The sequence below is a fragment of the Crocodylus siamensis genome, chromosome 9 (assembly GCF_052110815.1).
Source record: "Crocodylus siamensis isolate JL-2025a chromosome 9, ASM5211081v1, whole genome shotgun sequence".
Classification (NCBI taxonomy): domain Eukaryota; kingdom Metazoa; phylum Chordata; order Crocodylia; family Crocodylidae; genus Crocodylus; species Crocodylus siamensis.
In genome coordinates this window covers 53,983,216-54,010,542 of record NC_143403.1, presented here as the reverse complement: position 1 = coordinate 54,010,542, position 27,327 = coordinate 53,983,216, and the positions used below count along the sequence as shown (strand labels likewise).

At 45.5% G+C, this 27,327-nt stretch overlaps 1 long non-coding RNA gene across 1 annotated transcript; it reads right to left on the bottom strand.

Moving 5' to 3' along the window:
* On the bottom strand, positions 1–27,327 carry LOC149857579 (uncharacterized). Its single transcript, XR_016444128.1, has 4 exons — positions 27,292–27,327; positions 17,966–18,089; positions 12,521–12,619; positions 1–110 (listed from the first exon to the last, which is right to left on the bottom strand). It is a non-coding gene; the product is annotated as an uncharacterized LOC149857579 (long non-coding RNA).

Below are 27,327 nucleotides of genomic sequence, written 5' to 3'. Positions count from 1 at the left end.
CTCCTTTGTTCAGGGCAAAAACCAATCCCTCTTTTTATCTTTGGGTTGATAGAAGCAAATATTTTCCCCTTCTATATGGTATAATCCAAATCACATTTTTCAAAGCAGTTCTAGAACATAAAAATATGATCAGTATCAGCTATGTTAAGTGATCGTTGTCCTTGTGATAATATATCTTCATAATGAATGCATTACTTTTTCATGACACCCCTTAACACTGGAGGATCCTAAAACCTTTGCTGCATAAATAAAGATCCCTCTCACCCAGCGCTGAAACATAACTATTCTAGTATTCTGCACCATCCAGTTGCAAGATGAATAGTGAACAGTGTTTTCCTTAATACAAATTAAGAAAATTTCAACAAGATAGATTTTCCATTGACTGTATTGGAATGTATCCAGATTATTGCTGTTGATACCCCTACTTTTCTGGAAGGTATAATGGAAATTGTTTGTGTTCCTGAATGGCCAGGGCATCAATTTATCACTTGCACAAAGATGGCACTCCCAACCGCAAGGTGTCATCAGCTGTATGCTGGGGCACTGATTTAGTTTTGGCTCAGAAGAAAGACTGCTGCTCACTGAATCATCTGCTCAACTTCATGCAACTGTAGCTTTTTGTGTATTGATTTGGCCAGTCCCTGTTTAGTCAATGAGCTATAAAGAAAGCATAAATCTATAATGGCTGAGATCAAGACTGCATTTTACAACATAATATGAGCATAACATAGGAATTACTGGGTGAAACTTTGGCCTGTGCTATACAGGGGGTCAGACTAGTCTATCAGAATGATCCCTTCTGGTCTTAAAATGTATGAATGACCAGGATGTGTTGCACTGTCTCTCTGAGACTTTACAGGTAGAACCCAGTGTTATCAATTCTCACTGAATTTTTAGCGACTCTTAACAGAAACCACAGGCTAGCTGCTGCAGAGAGAACACCTGCATCTCCTTATTACCTCTTGTAACACTTGCTTTGCTTTGCAACAGCACAACAGTGCAGTTTTCTTGTGCTCACCCTAAGTGCAGTTGAGGCAGTTGATAAAACTTGGTAGTAAGTACCTGGAGCCACATGCATCACTACAGCAGAACCTGACTCTGACGGTGTAAGGGAAGAATTGTGTCCAGGAGAAAAGGGAGAGGGCAGGCAGTTACAATACTGAAAAATCCAAATGAACAAAAGAAGCCATTTTCAAAACTCCAAATGCAGTTTTAAACCTTTCTTTTGATTCAGTTGAAAAGAAATATTATCATTTTAAAGAAAAAGAACGTTTTGCAAATGGTTTTCACTTCTTCACAAAGATGAGGGTGACCTCAGTAGAAGCGAAGCCCACAGCCAAGTATGTTTTACCATGAATCCCTTGTATCCAGCTGCTAGACAATCCATCCCAGGCATTAACAGCCACAGCACCCACCCAATTCCAGCTGCTGCTCCAGACTGCAGAAATTAGATCTCAGCCTCTGTCTCCAAGAGTGGACAGGAGCAGCTGCTTTCAGTTCCCTTGTGCCGATGAGGTGGCTCTATTTTCCATGACTGTTCTGGGTCATGGCTAGATAAATACTTAATTAGCATCTGAGACTCATTGCAAAATGGCTCAAAAAAGCCTTGCAAATACTTTGCAGGCTTTTCAAACCAAGGGATTATTTTTGCCCTCAATCTCTGTGAAGCCCCCAGCAACCCATTTGATACTCATAAATGTTTATTACTGATAAATGTTTTGCCCCCATATCTGCAAGCCATGTACCATTGCTGGATGTGGCCTCTTCCATGAGCAGAATTTGGGGTACAGTGACACAGAGAGGGAGCCAAATCCTCAGATGACTTCAGGCAGCCTTGCTGTTGAGTCAAAGGCAGTGGGGTCCATGTTGAGCTGCCTCAGGTGACGATCGAACTCTGCTAGCCATTGTTCTCCTGTCATTCATAGCAGGTGCCCTAGAACCCAGACTATGATTGCTAATCCTACCATTAACCCTCCCTTCTTATTTAAGTTGCAAACTGTTGCAGGGAAAGGACCACAGTCCCTCTGCTGGAGCTTAAATGAGCCAAAAGGGTTATCCTTGGACTTCTTCACAGTGCCTCCCCAAAATGCTCCACAAGACATGGCAGCTGGAGAGTGGATGTAGCATAGCACTCTTAATTGTCTCTGCCCCATTTGAATTCCTCAATCACTGTGTATCTGTGTTGGAACATGTTGCCACATTGTCAGCACCACTTCCCCTCACTCAGTGCTCCCAGACCATTCAGAAAAAAACAAGCCGTCACACTTCAGTGGTAGTTTATTAGATGTTTATTAAGCAATTAATGCCAAGCAGCAACAACAAAACAAAAGGAAGCATTTTGGCACTCTGCATTTCCCCTGTCTGAAATAGAACAGCGCTGAATACACAATCTGAGTGGGCCCGAACCCCTGTCCAAGAAGGAGGCTCTTCCCTCAGAACTTAATTACAAGCTCACTTGCTCATACATTCCTAACCAAGGCATACTGGCTGCCATTACCCTCCTGCTCCCTCCTCATCCCGATGCCAAACCAACTACGTTCCATGTAGATGGGGAGCTCTCAGGCAGGCTGCGTAGGTCTTGGTGCTACCAGTGATAGGAACACCAAAGCCTGGAGTCTTCTCTCATGCCCATAAAATCCTTCAGGGAGCCGGCTGTATGAAAAAACCACTCTTTGCTCACTGGAAAGGCATGAGAGGGTTCCATTTGCCTTGTTCCTCCACAGCAGCTCTGCAGACAGCTGGGTGTACAGTTGGAAAAAGAGAGCATGGGAGGAGCTTGTTCTGACATCATTCCACATGCGACTCTTGGGTAGGCACACAAGTTCTGGTACTGTCCTCCATGATTTCATAGATTTCATAGACATCAGGGCTGGAAGGGACCTCGGGAGATCATCGAGTCCAGCCCCCTGCCCAAAGGGCAGGAAGTCAGCTGGGGTCATAGGATCCCAGCAAGATAAGCATCCAATTTACTCTTGAAGGTGTTCAATGTAGGTGCTTGAACCACCTCCGCTGGCAGACTGTTCCAGACCTTGGGGGCTTGGACAGTAAAGAAATTCTTCCTTATGTCCAGCCTGAAACGGTCTTGCAGGAGTTTGTGACCGTTCGACCTCGTCATCCCTTGGGGCGCTCTGGTGAACAAACGCTTCCCCAGATCCTGGTGGTCACCCCTGATAAACTTATAGGTGGCCATCAGATCACCCCTGAGCCTGCGCTTTTCCAGGCTAAAGAGTCCCATGGCTCTGATGCCACAGAGTCAGTGAAGCAGCTTCTGGCTTCCCCTCCCTTGAGTTCCTTGGATTAGGATTGGGAGGAAATATGGCCTCTTCCTCTGAAGACCCCTTGCACCTGACAGTGTGCTGTTTTTTATTTGTGTGAGTGCCTACAACATTCTTGTTGCTTTCAGAGGACAAGGAAGGGGTGGCCCTGCTCCAGGGAGCTCAGCCCCGTGGTGATAATGGAGAATACATCAATGGAGGAGATCCCTGAATGGGTTTCACTTTCATTGAAGGGACAAATCCTGTACATTGTAACCCACTGCTGAGCATGGGTGACATGCCCCCAAGTTGTGCCCAGTTTGCAGAGAGCCTTGGCCCTTTGGGTCAAGCTGCAGGTGCTCACAATTTTATCCCTAGAGGTCACTGGTTCAGTTCTCAGTGTGTTGGTTGAGATGGAGGCAATGACACAGTCTCGTGAGCATGACACATTACACAGGCAAGAGGCTTGAGCTTTGTGGGACCCCATAAGATAAGGGCCTTGTTGAGAAGTTGCCTATCTTAACTCTCAGACGGTGTCTAAGAGGAGTAAGTGGCTGCTCCACTCACTTCCACAGGATCTCAGAAGTGCATGTGACCTTATCACTAGCACCAGTAAGGGCCATGGAGAGCAGGCACAGCCTCTGCTGAGGAGTTTGCTTCTTGCCTGGAAGCAGGAGAACAACTTGCCATGCCTGACATGAATCATGATAGACAGGGAAACAGGTCAGAGGCAAGGTGTGAGTAAAGATGAGATTCACCACCTTCTTAGAAACCTTACCAAGAGGGAGGATGGTGGCTGAGTGATGGCTGGGGAGGTTATTGGCATGATGGTTGTTGGCACCGGCTCTAGAAGAAGGCATTATGATCTCCTTCATCCTGAGGTCTGGAGAAATGGTAAGTCAGGTACACAGTCACTTCATTATCAGCATCCAGGGAGAGAAGGAAAGACAAATTGGCTAGTCTGGATGACCTCTCCTCTTGCCTTGAAAGAGGGTTGGTTCCACTTACTCAGGAATAAAACACACTTGCAAAGCAGCATGGATACATTTTACCCTGCCATTATACAGAGGATGTCACTCTCCAGGCCTATGAAGTCAGCGTAGACTCTCACAAAACATTCACTTTAACTATGGGCAGGCAAATTATGGGGACTGCTGCTGCTCTAAGTACCAAGACAGCACTAATCTGGGCAGGCCTCTCAGTGTGGATGCAGCTCTAATGGCAGAAGTTGCAAACTGCTGCAGGGAGAGGACCACAGTCCCTCTGCTGGAGCTTAGATGCAGCTCTAATGGCTTTTCTGCAAGCAGATACATCAGCAAGCCCAAATAACAAGCTCTGCTGACCAAAGCTTCCCTCTGCTAGCAAAGCTGAGACCACATCACAGGTGTTGCTAGCAGGGTACATCAGCTAGAAGGGGTGGAATCTTTCTACTTTAGCTCCATTGGCAGAAATTTGCAATGTAAAGAAAACCTAGGTCTTTGCCCTGAGCCCCAGTGAAGCTCTGCGCTAAGCTTTCTTAGCCTCACACCTGTTGATCTACACAAGTTTCCCCAGATATCCATTAGCACTGTGCAAGGAGTAGAGGCACGCACAGGTAAATAGCATAACTTTTTCTTTCCTGTTGCAGTTAAGACACTTGTAGCTCAGAGCACTTTCTGAACTACTGAAGGGAGTAGATGGACTGAATACATTCCAGCAGCCATGCTGATGAAAATCCGCATAAAAAAATCCACACACACATTGTCAGCCTGCCAACAAACTGCAGAATAACAGCAAGCTAATAGCCTGGCTTTGCAGGCATCGGAGTCGAAGCACTAGTTACATTTCAAGTGCACGCAGAGAAGGCTCAGACTTAGCTGTCCTGTTACTGGCCAGAGTGCTGAAATCCCAGTGGCTCCAGTGCTCATTCGCCGCAGACATAACTGCTTCTCCACACGCCATGAGCACAAGCTTCAAGAATCCTTGTGGTTCAGCTTAATTGGATACATGTTGCAATCACACTATTTTCAGCAGGAAGTATCACAGCATTTCCGCACTGTGTGTCTGCTAATGTAACTTGAACATGCCCCATTGACAGTGCTCAATATGTAACTTAGCAACATCCTTTAAATGCAAGATTGCCTACTCCTGAGGAATGTAGTTCAGCCATGTCAAGAGGCTAGGGGCAAAGCCAGCAATATGTTAAGTGCTCTCAACTCCCAATGACTCCAGTAAAAGTTGGAGGCACTCAGTATTTCTCTGGACAAGACCACTGATGTGGAAAACGAAAAAAAAATCAAATGCAGGAGTCTGTATTCCCTGTCTCTCTGGACCACTGCAAAGCTGGCTTTTCTGTAAGTATGTCTTCTCATCTACCCAATCGGCACTGACTGCAAATCACTACCACTGTTTTCTGTCAAGTGATAACCATATAGTGTGAGAGCTATTAATAGCTGGACTGAACAGAACTCCCTATCCAACCCCAAAGTTCCCCATTTAAATGTTTAGGTCTCTTCTTGATCATGTTTCATCCACTTTTGTGGATTCACTAACCAGTCAAGGAAACCACACAGCCTATTCCTGCTTCTGAAGACAGGGAGATAAGAGCAAATACACCAAACTAGGGAACAGAACTGGCCATGGCTATGGGATTCCAGGAGTACAGTCACTGCACTGAGGTCAGTACTGAACGCTCTACACAAGTCAAGAGCTGGAGAAGACATTGGGGGAGTCACAAACCAAAGAAGAGTGGGAAGAGGAAGCTGAAGGGCTATTACCAGTAGTTATTCAAATCAGTTCTTTTGATTAATCAAATTCAGATTATTTAACCAAACAGCTCTTTAAAAACAATGACTTTTCAGGTTTTCTCAAGTAGATTTTTGTTTCTTAACAGTGTTGAGACATTTCCTTGAAAGAACAGAAGCTTTTAGGTGGGCCTTTCATCAACGTTTCAAAAAGGTAAGAGTGGAGGAGGGGGAGCTGCTGTCCTTTCCTGAGCCCAACATGTAGCTGGCCTCTGGGCAGAAGGAAGATAAGAATTTATTCTAGAATCCTTGGCCAGGATTTTGAGGATTGACTTGTGACCCTGGATGCCTCAAGTTGGGGTGTCAAAACTAAACAGCATACAGGAAAATGACCCAAAGCCCACTCTGACTCAGTAGAAGTTCCAGAACAACATAAAGAGGCCCTAAAAGTTCTTGATCTGGCTGGGACAGGGCTCATCCAGTGCAGACAGCCTCGTGGAAACTTTACCCTGTCTCAGGGGGCATGCTAGAAGTGAGGTTAATGCCAGGAGGGCACATTTGGGATGGAGTGACAGCATTTAGCTTTGCAGTCCATAAGACAGTCCAGGGAAGTTTTTGTAACTTAGACAACTAAAGCCAGTTTAGCAACTCTTCCTCTTAGCTATGAATTTTGCACTGCATCTATTAGAAGTGCAATATAGACTCTCAGCCCTCATTTTCAAAGAGTGAATAATCTATTCTTTTTGCAAATGAGCACCCCCATAATGTGCTTCACACTGGCTCACCAGTCACTTCTGAAAGCCATAGTGCATATTATTTTTAGATGAACTGGCAATTTACACAGCTCTTAAATATTGCAGCTGCTAATCTACATGGTGTCTAAATGACATTAACCCTTTTTTACAGGCAATCTAAGAGGCCTTTTGGAAATGAAATTAATAACAAAGCTCAATATACTTGAAACTGTCTTCTGCAGGAGATAAAGCAGGAAAGTCTGACTCAAAAGCCTTCAACAGTTAAAGGTGTGAAGAGCAGATGGTAAGAATTTAACCCATTGTTCCACTATTATGCAGCAACTGAAGAGCTAATCAATAAAACCATTTCTAAAGTATTTAAAATAAAAGGTTTGAACAAATAAAATCTCTGTTCCATCTAGTTTGGCACTGAGAGAGACTGTTATTTTTGTATCCCCCTAAGTCAAACAGAACCATCTCAAATTATTTTGTTAGAGAACAGTGTTGTTTCCTAGGGAAACTTTAAAAAGTATGAAAGAATGGATTGGCCTCTTGACACTGTGTTTTACGCAATGCTCAGTTTGAAATCCAGCTCTTGCCCCAAAGCTACAGACATCAATGCACAACAGTTTCATCTGCAGTCTCCACCATAAAAGGCCACTACTGGCTGCCGGCATCTGCCTGTGGTAATAAATAAAAGAACTTGGGGAAAATGTAGGCCCAGCACTCCAAGGAAGCTGGCCAGATTTTTTCCCAGCCTCTCTGCCAAATTGATGCAGCCCCAGACAAATTCATCAGTTGCATTTGGAACCATTTTTAGTTCCAATAATCATAAAAATGCAATACAAAATCTCTTAAAAGATGGTGCTTTTCAGGGCCTGACTGTGATTATCCCTTTCCCATCTTGAGCCCTCCCCTCCCCACTCAAAGAGTCAGTACAGCATTAATAAAAGGCTTCTCTCACCTGCCTTTCCTTTCTTCATACCAAGTCTTTGAGCAGGCTGGTCCCAACCCCAAATGTGAAGCAGAGTTCAGCTCAAATACTCTACTACTTTGGACAGCATGTAGCTTCAGACCCTGATCAGTACAGCATTATAGCACATGTTGAACCTTACCTGGAATTTAGTCTGGGCCCTGGCTTTAACCTCCCTGCTTTTAGAGTCATAGAAAGTTAGGGTTCATAGGGAGCTCAGAGGTCATCTAGTCCAACGCCCTGCTCAGAGCAGGCCCATCCCCAACTAGATCTTCCCAACCAAAGCTTTGCCCAGCCAGGTTTTGAAAACTTCCAAGGATGGAGCTTCCACTGCCTCTCTGGGTAACCTACTCCAGTGTTTTACTACCCTTCTAGTGAGCAAGTTTTTCCTAATATCTAACCTAAACTACCCTTGCTGCAACTTGAAACCACTGCTCCTTGTTCTATCATCTGTCACCACTGAGAACAGTCTAGCTCCATCCTCTATCAAACCCCACTTAAAGTAGTTGAAGGTTGCTATTAAGCCCTTCTTAGTCTCCGCTTCTCTAGACTAAATAAGCCCAGTTCCCTCAGTCCCCCAACCCCCTCACTATTTTTGTCACCCTCTGCTGGACTCTCACCAATTTGTCCACGTCCTTTCTGTGGTGGGGGCCCAAAACTGAACACAGTACTCCAGATGTGGCTTCACCAGTGCTGAATAGAGGGAAATAATAATTTCCCTTGACCTACTGGCAACACTCCTACCAATGCAGCCCAGTATGCCATTAGCATTCATGACAACAAGGACACATTGGTGACTCATCTTCAGCTTATTGTCCACAGTAACCCCCAAGTCCTTTTCTGCAGAGCTGCTGCCCAGCCAGTCAACCCCCAGCCTGTCCTGGTACTTGAGATTGCTCCATCTGAAATCCAGGACTTTGCACTTGTCCTTATTGAACCTCAGGAGATTTCTTTTGGTCCAATCCTCCAATTTGACTAGGTCACTCTGGGTCACTCTGAATCATAGCCCTAGCCTCGAGCATATTGACTACTCCCCCCAGCGTGGTGTCATCTGCAAACTTGCTGAGGGTGCACTCTATCCCACCTTCCAGGTCACTGATAAAGACATTGAACAAAAACAGCCCCAAGACCGACCCCTGGGGCACTCCACTTGATACCAGCTGCCAACCAGACATTGAGCCATTGATTACTACCCTCTAAGCCCAATGCTCCAGCCAGTTTTCTATCTACCTTACAGTCCATTCTTCCAGCCTGTACTTCCTTAGCTTGCCTGGGAGAATGTGATGAGATCCCATATCAAAAGCCTTGCTAAAATCAAGGTACACCACACCCACCAATCTCCCCGCATCCACAGAGCCAGTCACTATGTCATAAAAGGCAATCAGGTTGGTCACGCATGGCTTACCCCTGGTGAATCCACACTGACTGTTCCTAATCGCCTTTTTCTCCTCCAAATGCCTAGAAATGGATTCCTTGAGGATCTGCTCCATGATTTTTCCAAGGACTGAAATGAGGTTGACTAGTCTGTAGTTCCCTGGATCCTCCTTCTTCCCTTTCTTAAATATGGGCACTATGTTTGTTTGCCCATTTCTGATCATCTAGGACCTCTCCTGATTGCCATGAGTTTTCAAAGATGATGGCCAATGGCTCTGTAATCACATCAGCAAACTCCTTCATCACCCTCGGGTGCATCCCATCCAGCACCATGGACTTGTACACATCCAGCTTTTCTAGGTAGTCCCCAACCTGTTCTTTCACCACTGAAGGCTGCTCACCTCCTCCCCAAACTGTGCTGCCCACTGCAGTAATCTGGGAGCTGACCTTGCTTGTAAAGACTGAGGCAAAAAAAGGCATTGGGTACTTCAGCCTTTTCTGCATCCTCTGTCACAAGGTTACCTCCCCCATTCAGTAATGGACCCACACTTTCCCTGATCCTCCTTTCGCTACCAACATACTTGTACAAACCCTTCTTGTTACCTTTCACATCCCTTGCTAGCTGCAGCTCCAATTGTGCTTTGGCCTTCCTGACTTCATCCCTGCATGCCTGAGTAATGCTCTTATATTCTTCCTTAGTTATTTTTCCAACATTTCCACTTCTTATAAGCTTTCTTTTTGTGATTTAGCTTACTGAAGGGTTCCCTGCTAAGCCAAACTTGTCTTCTGCCATATTTAAGCCTTGCTAGGCTTTCTGCACATTGGGATGATTTGTTCCTGCACTCTCAGTAAGGCTTCTTTAAAAGCCAGCCAGCTCTTCTGGACTCCTCTCCCTCTCAGTCTGGCTTCCCAGGGGATCCTGCCCATGAGTTCCCCTAGTGAGTTGAAGTCTACTTTGCAGAATCATAGAACCAGAAGGGACCTGTAAGATTCCTGTGGGCAGGAAGTTATTGGGCTCAGATGAACTTGACAAGGTACCTGTCCAGCCTCATCATGAACACCTCCAAGGAGGGTGACTGCACCCTGGGAGCATAAAGTTCAGGGTCCTTACTCTGTTGCTCTCCATCCTTCCTTTCCTTAGGATCCTGAACTCGATCATCTTGTGGTCACTGCTGCCCAAGCTGCTATCCACTGCTACATTCCCCACCCATTCATCCATGTTTGTGAGCGGCAGGTCAAGACGAGCAGTAGAAGGGCTCTTAGTTGGCTACTCCAGAACTTGCACCAGGAAGTTGCCCCCACTACTCTCCAAAAACTTCCTGGATTGCCTGGCACTGCTGTATTGCCCACCCAGAAGATGTCCCCCCATTGAAGTCCCCCATGAGAACCAGAGCCTGTGATCAGAAAACTTCTGCTAGCTGTTTGAAGAAAGCCTCATCCACCACTTCCTCCTGGTCTGGTGATCTATAGCAGACCCCACCACAACATCACCCTTGTTGCTCTCCCCTCTGACCATAACCCAGAGACTTACAACAGGCTTCACACTGGAGCTCTGAGCAATCATATGGCTCTTTTACGTAAAGTGCAGTTCCTCCTCCTCTTCTCCCCTGCCTGTCCTTCCTGAACAGTATGTACCCATCCATGACAGTGCTCCACTCATGTGAGCTCCCACCAAGTCTTTGTTATTCCAATCACATCATAGTTCTGTGACTGTGCAAGGACTTCCAATTCTTCCTGCTTATCTTCTGTGTAACATTATAGACTCTTAAGTAATTAGGATTTAGGTTTCACTTCTCACCCAGAAGACAGATCCCCAGAAGCACCTGTGCAATGGGCTCAGTAGTGACTTAGAAAAGAAGAGCACTGCTTATTGAGTCACTACGACCACATCCTGCAGCAAGTAGTCATCCCTTAGTTTTCTCTCATTCAAGTAGAGACCTCGCTTTAAATTGCTTGACTTGAAGGAACAGCAGGATCATAGACTAAGATTTGAGGGCTAGGAGGGCCACTAGGGACTTAGTCTGATCTGCATATCACAGGCCACAACATTTCACCCAGGCACCCCTGCATTGACCCAATAACTAGTGTTTGACTGAAGCTAAACTCCAGATTGGCATCCTGACACAAAGAGTGGAAGGATCCAACAGTTCCCTTGGTAGCTTGTTCTAATAATGAATCTCTTAATTGTTAAACTTTTGTGCCTTCTCATTTGAATTTATCTAGTCTTAACTTTCAGTCATGGCTTCTGTTATGCTTTTCTCAGCCAGACTCTGGGTCCCATAGCCCCTAGCCTAAGCCAGCATGACTACAGTGTAATGCAGTAGAGACTCTTGCCCACTGAGTGAAAAGATTCACATATAATTCAGAGTTGGACTCTTAACTCCAAATCCTGTGTATTAGACAGGGCTAGAAATCACTCACTCAATCTTCAAACATCAATTCAAAGCCTTTACATCACTCCTAAGATTAATTAGCCAGCCAAGTAGTAATCCAAGATAAGCCTCACCAGGGCCTAATAACCGTGATATGGTCAATTTCCAACACGGAGAACCCAAGAGAGAAGAAAACTCAATGTTCATGGTTAAATCCAAAGTCTCCCAGGAAAATTCAGTCTCTTCCCACAACAAATAGCAGTGTCACAGGGTTAATGCTCACCAAAGGAAGGTTTCACATGAAATTCAAGTTGGGCAAAATATCTGCCCTCAAGATATTTGCTTTACAAGCTGTTTTACACTCGAGCATTAAAGAAAAATTTGTCACATGTTTCACCAAGTGGAATTTCTGCCAACAAGCTGGGGGGATAATTAGCAATTAGACTAAAAGTACAGATTGGATATTTAGGGTCTCGCTCTCCTCTCACTGTCACAGGGTTCCTGTTGTTACAACTACACCGACTCCAGTGGAATTACTTCTAATTTAGGCCTAAACAGGAGAAATCACATAATACAGCTTAACTTTAAACTCATCGAGGAAAAGCTTTACAAAGACACTTTCCTGAATCAGGGCCTTAGACTGGGGTGAGCAGTAACAGAAGCAATGCTACTGAGTCCCATTGTTTTATTCCCAATGCCTAGGGTAAGAGGAAGGAGAATCAGACCCTTCATCACTGTCAGTCAATCTGAGCCCTTCAGTGAGAATAGGGAAACATTTTCCTTTCATGATTTTGCTAGTTTTGAGTGGTTTGTTCTCTTGAAGAGACAAAACTATTAGCCACAGGCCCAGAATGAAGCATTCAGATCTAGAGAACAACCCTCTTTCTACATCTCCAAAGTTTAGGAATGCTTTTTGTCTATGATTTTTTTATGTTAGTCCACTAGAGCTAGAGGCCATTCACAAAATGTAGATCTCAGTTCCAAAAACACCCTCTCATAAAGTTTGTGCATGTTTGGACCCCAGCTTTGATTTGGGGCCAGTCAGTAAACTTCAGTTGCACACATGTCCTTTCCACATAAGTAAACTCACCAGCCCTTGCTCCTTTACAACAACTTGTCATGCAGTCAAAAAAATAATCCAGAAGTTTGCATCTGGCCTCTTTGCTCTGGAAGGCTCCAGTAGAACTCACTGCAAAACAGGAGAACAGTGTGTTGGTGGAGGTGTGCTGCAGCTTAGGAATCAAGCAACAAAAATGTTGTAGCTATGTGCATCAGTAGAGCTGCTGATCTCTTAGGACCGGCAGCACAGGGGCAAGGGGGCCTGCAGGTCAGAATGGAAGTGTACTGGCAGCAACTGTCAAGGGGACAGAGCTGTCCAAAGGGAATTTCATAAAGCTGCTGAGGTGAATTTGCACAATGTCTTTGGACACTTTGCCTGGCTTCTCCCAGCATGCATTCAGGAAACCCTGAAAGTCAGACTAGATCAGGCACCAGAATTTCCTTTGCTCCTTGAGAGGCAAAGAGCCCTGCAACCGTTTTCCCATTCCAGCTGTGCTCACAATCCAGGCAGCATCTTCCTAACATTGTCTTTGCTGCAGGGTGAAAAACAATATCCAGCATTACAAGGAGAACCTAAAGCAAGACAGGGAAATCTTTGCAGAGCCATGTGTGTTTCATTAAATTATTTCAAATCTCATTTTCCCCGTCAAATTGCCACATCCTCTTTTCCAAATGTTAACAGGAAAAATAAATAAATAACACTCAGCAGCAGTAAGCCGCCTGCACCAGAACATTTATTTCATATAATGCATCATTTATTTTCAATTATCATGGCACTTATCCCCATACACTTGGCAGATCAGCAGTGGAAAGTTTGCAGAGTTGCAGAACAGCCGCTGCAGGAACGACTATCTCCAATACAAGGTGCTGATGAGTGAAAGGTGAGGCAGAGGAGACTTGGGGTTTTTGGCGCATATTATTAAAACATCAGCTTGAGAGAGAGAGAGCAGGGCCAACAGTGGCATGTCAAGACAGTGACAGGGAAGCAGTGGTGAGGACAGAGACCTTGGAACCTGCCTTGGGACAGATGGAAGAGATCATGCATACTACCTGAATACCACATCTGGTGCAATATCCAAACCTGTCAGGTTCCCTCAGAGCTAACATGAAGAAACAGTGGCTGCGCACTGCTAGGCCATTAATATAAAGCAGTTAGTGGCAGCCTGGCTGGATGCTTCCAGGAAGCAGGGAGGCCAAGGGGAACATGCATCAAAAGAGATAGGGAGGGAACTGTAAGTGTCTCCCCTCGATGCATTAATTAGTCTCATCTTCTGCCTATTCAATCTCAAAATGCTAGTTACAAATATTTGGAGGCTTCCCTTCATGTACATCTTCCCCCAGGTTGAAAACCAATCTTTAAGCTTAGGGAATGTGCACATTTAAGATGAACCCAAAGCAACATCTAAGAAAGCCGGGTAAGAATTTTTGCAATTAGACCCACCCACCTCATGCTGAATACAGGTTTTTTTCCTCTAGTAGAAGCAGGAAAATTGCCTATGAGAAGGACGTCTGTTCTAATGAGCCTCCCAGCCTGGTTGGCAAGACTTAAGGTTTTGAGAGGCACCTTTGTCCTTTCAGGAGCATTTCTGAGGCAAACCCCTTTTGACGTTCTTCTGTCACACTGCCTGTATGGGAGTATCTGCCAGAAATGTTCCTGGTGATCCTATCTGAACAGCATGGTGTAGATAAGGGGTGGGCAAGATATGGCCTGTGGGCCAGATCCAGCCTGCCAGGCAATTTCATCTAGCCCACAGGACCCCTCCATAAGCCCTGGCCCTGGGGTGCCCCTCTGCAAGCCGGTGCCTCCATGCAGGACATGCAACTCTGGTTGCTAAAAAACCACCCCCCACCCCAGCCTAACCTGACCTGCCCCAGCTCCGAGCCAGGGAACACTGAAGAGACAAGAAGCCTCTGCCTGGCAGGGGCTTTTGCTCACCACCCCGTAGCTGTTCCCAGCCTCCTTGCCTGCGAACGTGAACATTCAGGTAAGGGCCCCACTGGGCTGGGCCCGGGTGCTCCCACTGGAGGTGGGAGCATGCTATCGGTCTGAGCTGGCCCTGCACGCTGCAGAAGTGTGGAGAGCTGTGTGAGATGGGGCTGGCCCTGCAGCCTGCCACCATATGCAGCTTCAGGGACTTGCATACTCCAGGGACTCCGAGGATCCCCACCCCCACACCCACATCCTCCAGACACACTCCCACCCCCCCACCACATAACCCCACACGCACCCCTACATCCACTATACCCACACCCTACCACCCACAATATACAAGAGTAAGGCTGTATTTTGAGCTACGATGCAATCACCTCTAGATCCACAAAGCAAGCGCACACAAATCAGGAAAAAATATATTTTTAAATAAAATTTAAATAAGTTATAGTAAATGTTTGATTTGGTTTTTTTTTTCATGTTTCAAGAGGGCAACCTCCTCCCCTCCCCCCAGGAGTATTTCCAAGGCAAGGGGCAGGACTTCTAGTGGCAAAGGTCAGTGGTAGGGGCAGGACTTCTGATCCCAAGATGGTGACCAGCAGTTGGGGCACCTGTCAAGGGGCAGAGCTACTCTTGCAGCCCTCAACAGCTCACTAAAATTCATTAAGCATCCCTCCAACCAAAAGAATTGCCTACCCCTGGTGGAGATGCAACAGATTCCAGGAAGTCGCTGCTGAAGATTTGTGTTTCTAATGGCATTTTTGTTACCAGATTCACAGGTCTATCTTACTTAAAGCCATTTTAAGATCCCTGACATATCATGAAGGATTTTCTAATGGGGTTCAGTGGACTTCAAGATTTATATCAAAAGGCCCCAATTTATTGAATTAATGCTGCAGAGCAAAGCCACGGCTGCTTAACAACTGGAGTATCAGTATTTTACAGCAACATAACTAATAAGGCCATTAATACAAAGCGGGCTCACTCCTGACATTTATATCATTGTAAATCTCTCACTCAGCACTGGAATTATTTATGCCATCCCAGCTACTCTGGAAGCACTGTCATCCTTTATCAGGCTCAGAGATTTAAATAAGGAGATTGTGATTTTAAACGTAAAAAAGAAAAGAAGGGCTGGGACTGCACTGATATTGTGGGCAGGGAGCCAGATCCTGTTCACAGTGGTGTGGGTGTAAATCTGGAGTGATTCTATTGACTTTCAGAGACTCACTGTGGATTTATAGCAGTGTAAAGGAGGACATTATGATGGTCTATTTGCATTCCAACAATGCTGAAAGGACCCCATGGAGATCAGCCTCTACCACTTACACGTAAAAGAGAGAGTCCCTAGTCTGAACAGCTTATAAACTAAACAGAGCAATTAAACAAAAGATGGGAGAAAGAGTATTATCTCCATTTCACAGGCAGGGAGCTGAGGCACAGGGAGACTAAGACCATGTTTACACTCCTGAGCTTGGGAATCACTTAGGGCTCATGAAACACAATCAAACAAAGCGCTGTACGATGCCAATAAAAACACTGCAGGGCCCATTCAGTTCAGAGCAGCTCTCTGTTGACCTAGTTCTGCTGGGCAAAGGTGTGAGAGGTCTCATCCCCAATCAACAGCGCCAAGTGTCAGGACTGGGGTGGAAGCAGTCTGGAAGAGCACAGAGTTAAACCAGCACCTGGGTCTTCAGAGACTCTGGATTGAGGGCCAAAGCTGCACAAAGGGGCCACAGCCCTGAAAATCCAAGTTATATTTCTAGTCCATAAGGATATCTAAATCTGTAGGCCAGGATCTGTGGAGTCCAGAATACATGATGGGGAGGCACAAGTAGGGTACCGGGGTCCAAGGTAAGTCTGAGGCAGCAACAAGGCACAAGGGTCAGAGGATAGAGGGTCAAAAGATGGAGCAAGGTTGAGCTGCTGCAGTGTGAGGTGTTGAGCAGCAAAGGCTCAAATGAAGGTCTGAGCCTATATACTTAGATCAGCCTCCTGTAGGCAGTTAGCTTAACCCTTGCAACTAGTGCCACTCTGATACCAGATGGTGGTGCTGAAGGTGTGGATTGCCTTCTAACACTGGGTTGACAGAAGCTCTTAGTGTAAATATAGTTATACCAGCAACACTGCATTTTTACCAATCTGGCTTGTTTCTCTTGGGAGCAAGGGTGGAATAAGCCATCTTGGCAAAAGCACTGGTTTGCTGGTATGTCTCTATCCACACAAGCAGTGCATTGGCTGGCAGCTGTTAGTTCTCAGGTGAAGGAGAGGGGCATATACAGTACAGATGGAAGTAAGCACAGGCCACACCACCCCATGATGAGCATTATAGCTTACTGCAACTTTCAGATGAAAATCCCACGGCCAAAGAAGCTTCCCTGACCCCCATAAACAGAGCCCCCTCTCACCAAATAAGAATGAATAACTCCATTCTCTAGAAGGGCAAAGGCCTGTTGAGTGACTTGCCCAAGGCTGTGCAGCAAGTCAATGTCACAGGCAAAAATGGTCCCCACAAGTCCCGACTCTCCATTCTTTGGTCTGAACCTAGGATAGATCCTGCAGCTGCAGTGCGGGATATGTGCAGAAGGGAGCTGCCCAACCCCTATCCCCACTCTTACCAAGGACATCTGTCCAATTAGCATCATTCCTCAGCAGATACCAAATAACAAAATCCAGCTGGTAAGAATCACTAAGACCATAACACAAAAAAGGGAAGAGAGATTTAAAAATTAAAAAATGCTTCATCCCTGACACAGACCCAGGAAACCCATAAATAGTGAGGAAGGGTAGGGAAGGCTGCTTAAGGATGCTGACAAACCTCAGTGCGTGCTAATTATTTCTGACATTATCTGCACAGACAGATAAGGTTTTCATTAATAAACTTGCAAAAAAAAATCCACCCAAGTGCCTATCAAGATCTGCAAATTAACCAAGACAACCAGCAAAATACAACCAGGTGGAGGGTACAATTAGGTAGCAGGCTAGCCGTGGCAGCAGCAAAGGGGATGTTGGGAAGCTAATTAGCTGAGCTGCTTGTCCCAAAATGGCTTTGTTTCCTAGACTGCCTAGTAATTCATGACATGTTGGAAATGAAATCATTAGGAATCTTTCATATGCAGGGCCTTATTTAAAACACTATGGCTACCTATTTAATTGGGAAGAGATAAACCCAGACAGGCTAAGGAAACAGGGCACAGGAGATGCACTGTGGGGCTATATACAGGACTTGCATTTAAAAGAAGGGTGTGTAAACTCTCCCAAATCCATAGTTTAAGGCCAGAAAGAACCGTTAGATCAGGGGTGCCAAAAGCATCCAGCTCCATGGGACAGATGTGGGGTACCAGACTGGTTTGCTAGCCAGATTTGACCCACAGACTAGCCCTGTGTGATGGACCCAGCATATGTCCTGGCAGCTGCTCCCAGTTTCAGGATGTGCACTGGAGTGGATGCTGCAAGCATTGCAGTTCCAGGGTGGCTAGAGTGGGTATGTAAGCATCAGTCGAGTCCAGTCTGTGTATCACAAGCTACTGCATTTCCTGCACTTACCTCTGTATTGAGCCCAATGAGTAAAGCACATCTTCAAGAAAAACAACCAATTCGGATTTAAAGACATCAAGAGATGGAGGATCCAGTCTTCCTGTGAGTTTGTTCCAACAGCAAACCACCATTACTGTTAAAAAAAATAAAATAAAATTGAGACGAATTTCTCATTGGAATTTGCCTGGCTTTAGGTTTCAGCCATTGGTTCTCACTACTCCTTTCTCTACTAGACTGAAGGTCCCTTTACGGTCTGGAATTTACTCCCCGGAAAGTTATTTTTCCATTGTGATCAAGTCATTTCACAATCCTTTCTGTGATAAACTAAGCAGATTGAGTTTTTTGAGTCTCTTGCTGCAAGGCATTTTCTTCAGCTCTTGAATAATTTGGGTGGTTCGTTATCTGAATCCGCTTGGGTTTTTCAGCTTCCATTTTTAAAATGCAGACACCATACCTCAGCAGTTCCCAATTTGTGGTCATGACCCCATTTGGCCTCACAAAAATCAAGAAAATGGGGGCATGCATTCCCAGGGAGGGAGGCATGGTGGGGACATGTGCCCCCAAGATTTGTGTGAGGGACAGAGGTGGATGCAGGCTGCCCACTGATGGGTCAGTTCTCCCTGCCCTGCTGCACTCCCCCCAGGGCCTCTGTAGCAGAGTGGGGCAGGGAGGCTAGGTGCTGCTGCTGGGAGCCCCACACTAGCTATGCTGCCATGGTGAGACACCCCCTGCTTCCCTGGCAGCAGTGGGAGAGGGGGGAGCAGCAAAACTCCACACTGCCACCACTGCTGCTGGGCAAGCAGGGGGCACCTTGCCATGGCAGCAGGGCCAGTGTGAGGCTCTGGCCACCAGCACTGAGCCTCCCCACCCTCCCATGCTAGGTCCCACCCACTGGGCCACAAAGGCCCTGGAGGTAGGGCAGGGAGCCCCGAGCCAGCAGTGGGCAGCCAACATCCTCCCTCCACCCACGGACTCCGTTCTGGCCATGCTGGCCATGGAGGAAGGGGCAGAGGATGGAGCCAGGCTCTGGCCAGCTGGGGCTCAGGGGCTGCTGGGGGGGGGGACAGGGGGCTGTGGGTCTTGACCCTGGTCCCATAGCCCTGGCAGCTGGAAGTCCCCTCTGGCAGGGCTGAGGGTAGCAGGGGGCTGCAGGTTGTGAGTCAAGGGCACCAGAAGGGCTGGTAGGGTTGGGGGCTGTGGTTGGAGAGTGAGGAGCACTGGCAGGGCCAGGGGGTGGTAGGGGTGGGCTGCAGGTTAGTTGTGAGGGGCCATGTTGAGGAAACGGGGTCATAAATGGGGTGATGCTGAGGAAAAAGTTTGGGAAGCTCTGCCATAGCTGCAGCACCATTCCAGGATGAGACCCACCACTGCTACAGATAGGTAAAATTACCTCCCTACCCTCTAACTCATTATTCCCCTGTTCTACATTCAAGGATTACACTGAACTCAGCAGATTCCTACAGACATAAGGAAGTGAGCACTGTGCTGTTTCCATGCAGTCAAATGGGATGCCAGGGTTGGTCATGAATAAAGCCCAGCAGAGACTGGATTGTTCTTTCCCTGGCCACTGTTCTCCTAAGGACCCTACCCATGCAAGCCAGTTGGAAAAGACAGACTTCTGAGCCCATGTGAAGAGCCAGAAAATTCTATGGGGATGAGACTATATTGAGGGGGTAAACTTGCAGGATCATCCTGTTCCCAGTGGGGTTAATGGCATAATGCCCATTCCCTTCAACAAGAACAGAGCCTTCATCCAGAACCCCAAGCCCTCCCCCCTGGCATCTTATACCGTTAGGGACATGACCTGCAATCCCTTGATGCAAGTAAAATTCTGTGAGCTATTTCACCACCAAAATTAACACCCATCTTGTGCTTTGCAGGCTTAGATCTAAAAGAGCTTTCCAAAGGAAGCTGCCTCATTACCCCACATTTTTCAGAAGTCTGTAAGGAGGGAAGGAAAAAAAAATTAAACTACAAATTCCCGTTTTAGAAAAAGGTAGTAAATAAACTACAAGGAAAGTTTGTGTGTGCAGACTACAACCCATCATGCAGGCTTCTGTAGAGCTGGCAAGTGGGTCTGCGGCAACCTGCGAAAGCACCCAGCTTCTTACAAAGAGGATCATTACACTTATTTAGACACATTTGTGCTACCTGCCTATAATCTAGTGACTTGAGATACCCTATGTTCAGTAGGAGCATGTGAAACAGGCCGTATTCAGTTCAGATTTGGCCCGAATCGGGGACAGCGATTCAATTCATTGATTCAGATTATTGTTCCAATTCGATTCAGCTGAATCTGAAGATTTGATGCTGATTCAGAGAATCAGCAATTCAGCCACAGACCCAGCTTTAAATGTTTTTTCTACATACCTGAAAGTGCCAGGTGCAGCTCGTGAACATTGTGAATGGGGCAGATGGAGAGTCCCACAAGAGTGCAGGAGAGGGGCCCCCACGTGCTCGACTGAGGACCCAGAAGTACTTTTGGTCCACTTCCAGGTCCGCTGCTGAGCATGCATGCCCCACCCCCCCCCGGCTCAGCAATCAGCCGTGGGGTGACCCTGGGTGCTCCCCCAGACCCAGGAGACACCAGTTGTCAAGTGAGGGGGCAAGGGGAGTCCCCCACACACTCTGCTGTGGATCCAGAAGTAGACCAGAAGTGTTTCTGGTCCACTTCCAGGTCTGCTGCCCAGCACTCTGGGGACCCCCCTGCACTCCTGTGGGACGCTCCATCCACTACACTATCTCAGTGTTCACAAACTGCCTGGTACCTTGAGGTATGTAGAAAAAACATTTAAAGCTGTGTCTATGGCCAAATCATCAAATCTCTCCAAATCGATTCAGAGGGTTCCAATTTGATTCGGAGACATTAAAGGGTCTCCTGATTTGATTCAGATTCAGAGATTTCGCTGCTGAATCAAGCCAAATCTCCACCAAACTGAATCTGAGACTGAAGCTTCACACAGCCCTGATGTTCAGTTCCCCCTGCTTGTGATTAATGGGGCCAACACATTATACATCTGTAAATATATATTTCATACCAGCCCCACTGTTTGTAAACAGTTATCCAGAGCCTAAAATAATTAGACATCTGCCTGAACTTTCTTTCTATACCTGAGCTCTGTGTTGTTTGATCAGCGGTAGCCAGACCATGTCGAAAGAATTCTTGACCTTGAACTGGATGCTTGGGTGTGACCCACCTGTGGGAATACCTTCAAGAGTGTTATGTACAAAAGGTTACATTGGCCTGGGGACCGCAGGAGGGAACAGCAGATCACTATGCTAAGAAGGATCTCTGAATAAATAGGCTTTATTATTTTATAAGTTTAACTCCATGGTCTTTTGAGAATGGAGCATCTCAGAATTCCAGGGGAGTTAAAGCTGTCCAGCAAGGCAGCAGAAAACTGGAAGAAATTTAAGCAGAGTTTCCCCATATATATGATTACCAGTGGAGCTAAAGAGAAGGAAGATCCAGTCACAGTAGTTATTTTTTTTAAATATAGCATTCCTGAAAGCTCTGTCTCTTTATAATCACCTACAACTGTCAGAAGCAGAACAGAAAAGCTACAGCACAGTAATAAAAAAAAGTTTTAGGAATACTGTATACCCAAACAAAATGAAACCTTTAAACAGTATACTTTCCACATGAGACAGCAGAAAGAATGTGAGACAATAAAGGAGTTTGTCAATGACCTCAGACTGCTGAGCCAGACTTGCAACTTTGGAGCCCTAAAAGAGTCCATGATCAGAAACCAAATAGTATTGTGTATAAGGGATACAAGCCTCAGAAAAAGACTGCTAAAGGATCCTGAGCTTAATTTGGAAAAGGCAGTTAGAATATGCCAAACAGCTGAGATAACAAATGCCAGGCTGCAGAAGCTGAAGGAAAAAGCAGAACAAGCTGAACTAGACAGGATTACAAGACTGTAGAAACCTAAGGCAACACACAAACAATATAGAAAGAAGGATCTCACCATGAAGCAGGCCAAAGAGAACTGCTTCAAGAAACAATGGTCAACTGTAGGTGCTGTGGGGGTTAATACAAACCCATGCAATGCCCTGCATTTGGTAAGCACTACAGCAAATGCAAACAATTCAATCACCTTGCAAGAGTTTGCAGAAAGGAGCAGGATGCAACACACAAGAAACAGCAGATGCATGCTCTGTGCAATGAGGAAAAGAAAGAATTCCTCATTGGCGCAATGCAAGAAGTTCATTCTTCTGAGAATTGGATAGTCATCCTGGACACTAATGGACTAATGGTAACTTTTAAATTAGATACAGGGGCACAGGTCAACGTAATACCAGAATACATTATTCAAAACATGAAAACTAAATCTGTGTACTATAAGAATAAGAAAGCGAGACTTAAAGCATATGATGGGAACATGATTGCAACCAAGGGTATTTGTGCACTGCATGTTATATACAAGTGTAATACAGTAAAAATTCAGTTTATAACAGTCCCAGGAAAGCTAGTGCCAGTTAGTGGGCTGCAAACATGTAAAACTCTAGGTTTGATTAAGAGAATGGATGCCATTGAGGGACTAGAAAGAGTTTTACGATGTGTTTCAAGGCATAGGGAAACTGTCAACTGAATACAAAATAGAGCTAAGAGGGCCAAAGACTCCCACCAAACATAGATTTCATAGACATTAGGGGTTGGAAGGGACCTCAAGAGATCATTGGGTCCAGCCCTTCTGCCATAGGGAGGAAGTCAGCTGGGATCTAGTGACCCCAGCAAGAAATAAATCCAGCTGTTTTTGAAGGAATCCAGAGGTGGTGTTTGCACCACCTCTGTGGGGAGTTTGTTCCAGACCCTGGACACATGCATCACAAATAACTTTTTTCTATTGTCCCGTCTAAATCAGCCTTCCTGGAGTTTATGGCAGTTTCATAGATTTCATAGACATCAGGGCTGGAAGGGACCTCGGGAGATCATCGAGTCCAGCCCCCTGCCCAAAGGGCAGGAAGTCAGTTAGACCTTGTTATCCCATGGGGAGCTCTGGTGAACAGCTGTTCTCCCAGGTCCTGATTACCCCTCTTATGAAGCTGTAGGATGCCACCAGGTCCCCCCTGAGCCTTCTCTTCTCCAGACTGAAGAGTCCCAAGTCCCTTAGCCTCTCCTCATACAGCCTTCCCTCCAGGCCTTGAATCGTATGAGTGGTTCTCCTCTGGACTCTCTCAAGCTTCTCCACATCCTTCCTGAAGTAGGGGGCCCCAATACTGGATGCAGTACTCCAGCTGCGGTCTCACCAAGGCCGAGTACAGCAAGAGGATGACTTTCCTGATTTTGCTTAAGATACATCAGTGGATGCATGCCAGTTTGGTTAGCTTTGCCTGCTACCACATCACATTGGTGGCTCATATTCATCTTGTGGTCAATCAAGATGCCCAAGTCCCTTTTGGTCATGGTGCTAGCAAGCATAGCACTGCCGAGCCTGTAAGCATGCTGAGGGTTCTTCCTACTGATGTGCTGCACCTTGAATTTCTCTGTATTAAAGGCCATCCGGTTTTCATTGGCCCACCTTGACAGTGTGTTCAAGTTGGCCTGTATCCCCAGCCTGTCCTGCAGTGTGATGGCCCTCCCCCATAATGTGGTATCATCTGCAAACTTGGCCAGTTTGTATCTGACTCCCAAATCTAAATTGTTGATGAAAATGTTAAAAAGTACTGGCCCAAGTACCGAGCCCTGAGGGACTCCACTGGTAACACTACACCACGCTGATTTGCTCCCTTCAACTAGTTCTTTTTGGGTCCAACCCCATAGCCAGTTCCCTAGCCATTGGACCGTATGATGATCTAGGCCACAATTCCCCAGCTTAACCATGAAGACATCATGGGGAACTAGGTCAAAGGCCTTCTTGAAGTCCAGATAAATGACATCCGCATCATCTTCCTTGCCCAGGGCATATGTTACCTTGTCATAGAAGGAGATGAGGTTGGTCAGGCAAGACTTGCCAAAAACAAAGCCATGTTGGCTGGCATTCAGAAGCTTGTCTTCCATTAGTCTGGCGATAATGGATTCCTTGACAATTTTCTCCAGAATTCTTCCAGGGACAGACATCACACTGATTGGTCTATAGTTCCCCGGCTCATCCCTCCTCCTTTTCTTGTAGATAGGGACCACATTGGCTCTTTTCCGGTCATACAGGACCTCACCCGAGCACCACAATTTTTCAAATATCCCTGCCAAGGGGGATGCAATGATGTCTGCCAGCTCTTTCAAGACCCTTCGGTGCATTTTGTCTGGGCCCACGAACTTGTGAATGTCCAGTTTCTCAAGCTGTTCCCTCACCTGATCAACATCAATTTTAGGCCTGTCACCCACCTCCGAGTTGGTTTGTGCCATTCCTGGCAGTGTGATCCTTGTGGGAGGGTGAAAAAACAATGTGAAAAAGTCATTTAGGAGGTTGGGCCTTTCTTGGGCATCTGATGTCAGTTGCACCGTTGGATCTCTCAGGGGCCTAATACTGTCCTTGTTCTTTTTCCTACTTCTCACATATCTAAAGAAGGACTTTTTGTTGTTCTTGATCCCCGTAGCAAGCCTAAGTTCTGTTTGTGCATCGGCTTTTCTTGACCACTCTCTGCAGGTACAGGTGAGTGCACAGTAATCCTCTTTGGTAATGCTTCCTGTTTTCCAGCTGGTGTAGGCTACTCTTTTGAGCTTAATGAGGTCCAACAGTTTGTTATTCAGCCATAGGGGCTTCCTTGATCGTTGACTGCATTTCTTAGGAAAAGGGATGGCTTTGCCCTGTGCTTCAAGAATTATGTTTTTGAGTAATGACCGTTCCTTGAGTACTCCCTTTTCTGGGAGGTGGGGGTGGGTATAGCCTCTGATTGCCTGACTGACTGGTTCTCTCAGTTTGCAGAAGTCAGCCTTCCCAAAGTTAAGGAACTCTGCTTTACTGAGGGGTTTGCCTGCTCTTCATTGAACTAAGAAGGTGACCAGCTCATGGTTGCTATCACCAAGCTTCCCCTTAATCCACAGATTGTTCACCAGGTCCTCCCCCTTAGTAACATGCTCCAAGAATGTTCGCCTTCTACTAAGGGAGAAACTGAAAAAGGAATATGATTAATTAAGATAGACATAATATAAAAAAATAGAGCAACCAACTGTTTGGGTTCATTCACTGGTCATAATAGAAAAAAAGATGGATCCTTAAGATTGTGTCTGGATCCTAAGCAAATCAACAGGTACATCAAAAGAGAACATTTTCCCATTCCCACTAGGGAAGAAGTTTTTGACAATGTGGCAGATGCTAAGTATTTCTCCAGTTAGAGGCCTCTTATGGGTTTTGGCAATTCCCCTAGAAAAGAATAGCACTAAATTATGTACTTTCAATACGCCCTTTGGATGGTATTGCTTTTGTAGGTGTCCTTTTGGACTGTTTTCTGCATCTGAAGTATTTCACAGAAAGGTGCAACAAATTTTGAAGGTCTTGATGGAGCTATGGTTTACAGTGATGATGTATTAGTTTAGGGAAATACTACAGAAGAGCATGACTTGAAGCTAAGGAAGGCACTAGAAGAGCAGGTTTGAAACTGAACAAACAAAAATGCCAATTCAGGGTCAAAGAAATAACATATTTGGGAGAAAAGCTCTCTGAGAAAGGGGTGCAAATCTATCCTGCAAGGTTTAAAGCTATTACAAACATACCCTTCCCTACACATAAGGAAGGTGTGCAGAGATTACTAGGAATGATCAGTTTTGTAGGGGAAGTATCTCCATAACTTAGCAGAGCAGAACAAACATTGTAGATCACTCCTACAAAAGAATGCTCAGTAGACATGCAAACATGAACATGAAGCTGAATTTAAAAAACTTGAAGGAAAAAAAAATAATGAAAGCTCCAGTACTAAAATACTATGACCTTGAGACCCATTAAATTGTCAACCGATGCTTCTAAAGAAGACACTGGAGCAGCTTTGCTTCAAAAACATGGGGATAGCTGGAGGCCAGTAGCATATGCATCGAGGGCACTCTCTAAGTCAGAGTGTCTATATGCACAAATTGAGAAAGAACGTTTAGCTCAGGTATATGGCTGTAAGAAATTTCATATAGTCATCTATGGGAAGCCTGCAATAGCTGAAACTGATCATAAACCTTTGGAAACTATAGCAAAGAATGGATTAGCAGATGTGCCACCCAGAATAGAGAGACTCTTTTTTCAGTGTTCAGGTGCACTCCAAATGTGTGATCTAGACATAGAGTACATGCCAGGAAAACATCTATTTATTGCAGATACATTGTCCAGGGCATACGACACAACAGAAAATGACAGAATTCCAGACTCGGGCATACTACATGTTCATGCAATTAAAAGAGCAATTCCTATCACAGAAAATGTGGGCACTAATTGCAGAAGCAACTGCTCAGGATACCACTTTGCAAAATGTGATAACAGCTATTTGTGCTGTTTGGCCTGGAAAACATACACCTAGCCCCCATTCTCAGTTCAAGGAAGAGCTGTTAGCAGTGGATGGCATTTTGTTCAAAGGCTCATGACTTGTTGTTCCAGCACTCCTAAAGAAAGACATGTTGAACAGAATACATGAGGGGCATCAAGCCCTTGAAAAATACAAAAGGAGAACAAGGGGTGCTCTATATTGGTCCAACATAAATGATGACACAGAAGATGCTGTAAAGACTTATACAACGTGCCTAAAGTACAGATCAATGCAAGGAAAAGAGTCCACAATGGTCATGGAAGAGCCCATAACGCTGGTATCAAGTGGTCATTGACTTATTCCTACATGCTGGAAAAAATATGTATTAGTGCTGGATTATTATTCTCACTATCTTGAAATTGCATTTTCAAAAGCACAACAGCAAACCACGCCATAACTCACAACAAATCGATTTTTGCCAGACATGGAATTGCACAAATTGTGAGAACAGACCCCAATTCAACTGTATTGAGCTTAAAGAGTTTGCAAACAAATATGGATTCCATTGCAACACTTCACATCCTAAATACCCACAATCCAATGTTCTGGTGGAAAATGGAGTACAAATAGTGAACAAATTGTTGAAAAAAAGCTACAAATTCAAACACCGATGTTTACCTCTTACTCTTAAATTACAAGGCAACGCCCATGAAACATAGATTGTCCCCAGAAGAAATGCTGTTTAACAGGAAACTTAAAACCAGGCTACCAGATCTTGTCATTGATGCTCATCAGAATGAAAAGCAACATGTGAAAACATTTTTACAAAACAGACAAACTTAAACAAAAATGGTACTATGACAGTGGTTCCAGGGAGTTATCACAACTGCACAACAAAGTTATGGTGCTTATTTCAGATGGATGAACATGAAAAAAAAAGCACTCACTTCCCATAAAGTAGCTCCCAGATTGCACTGGAAGGA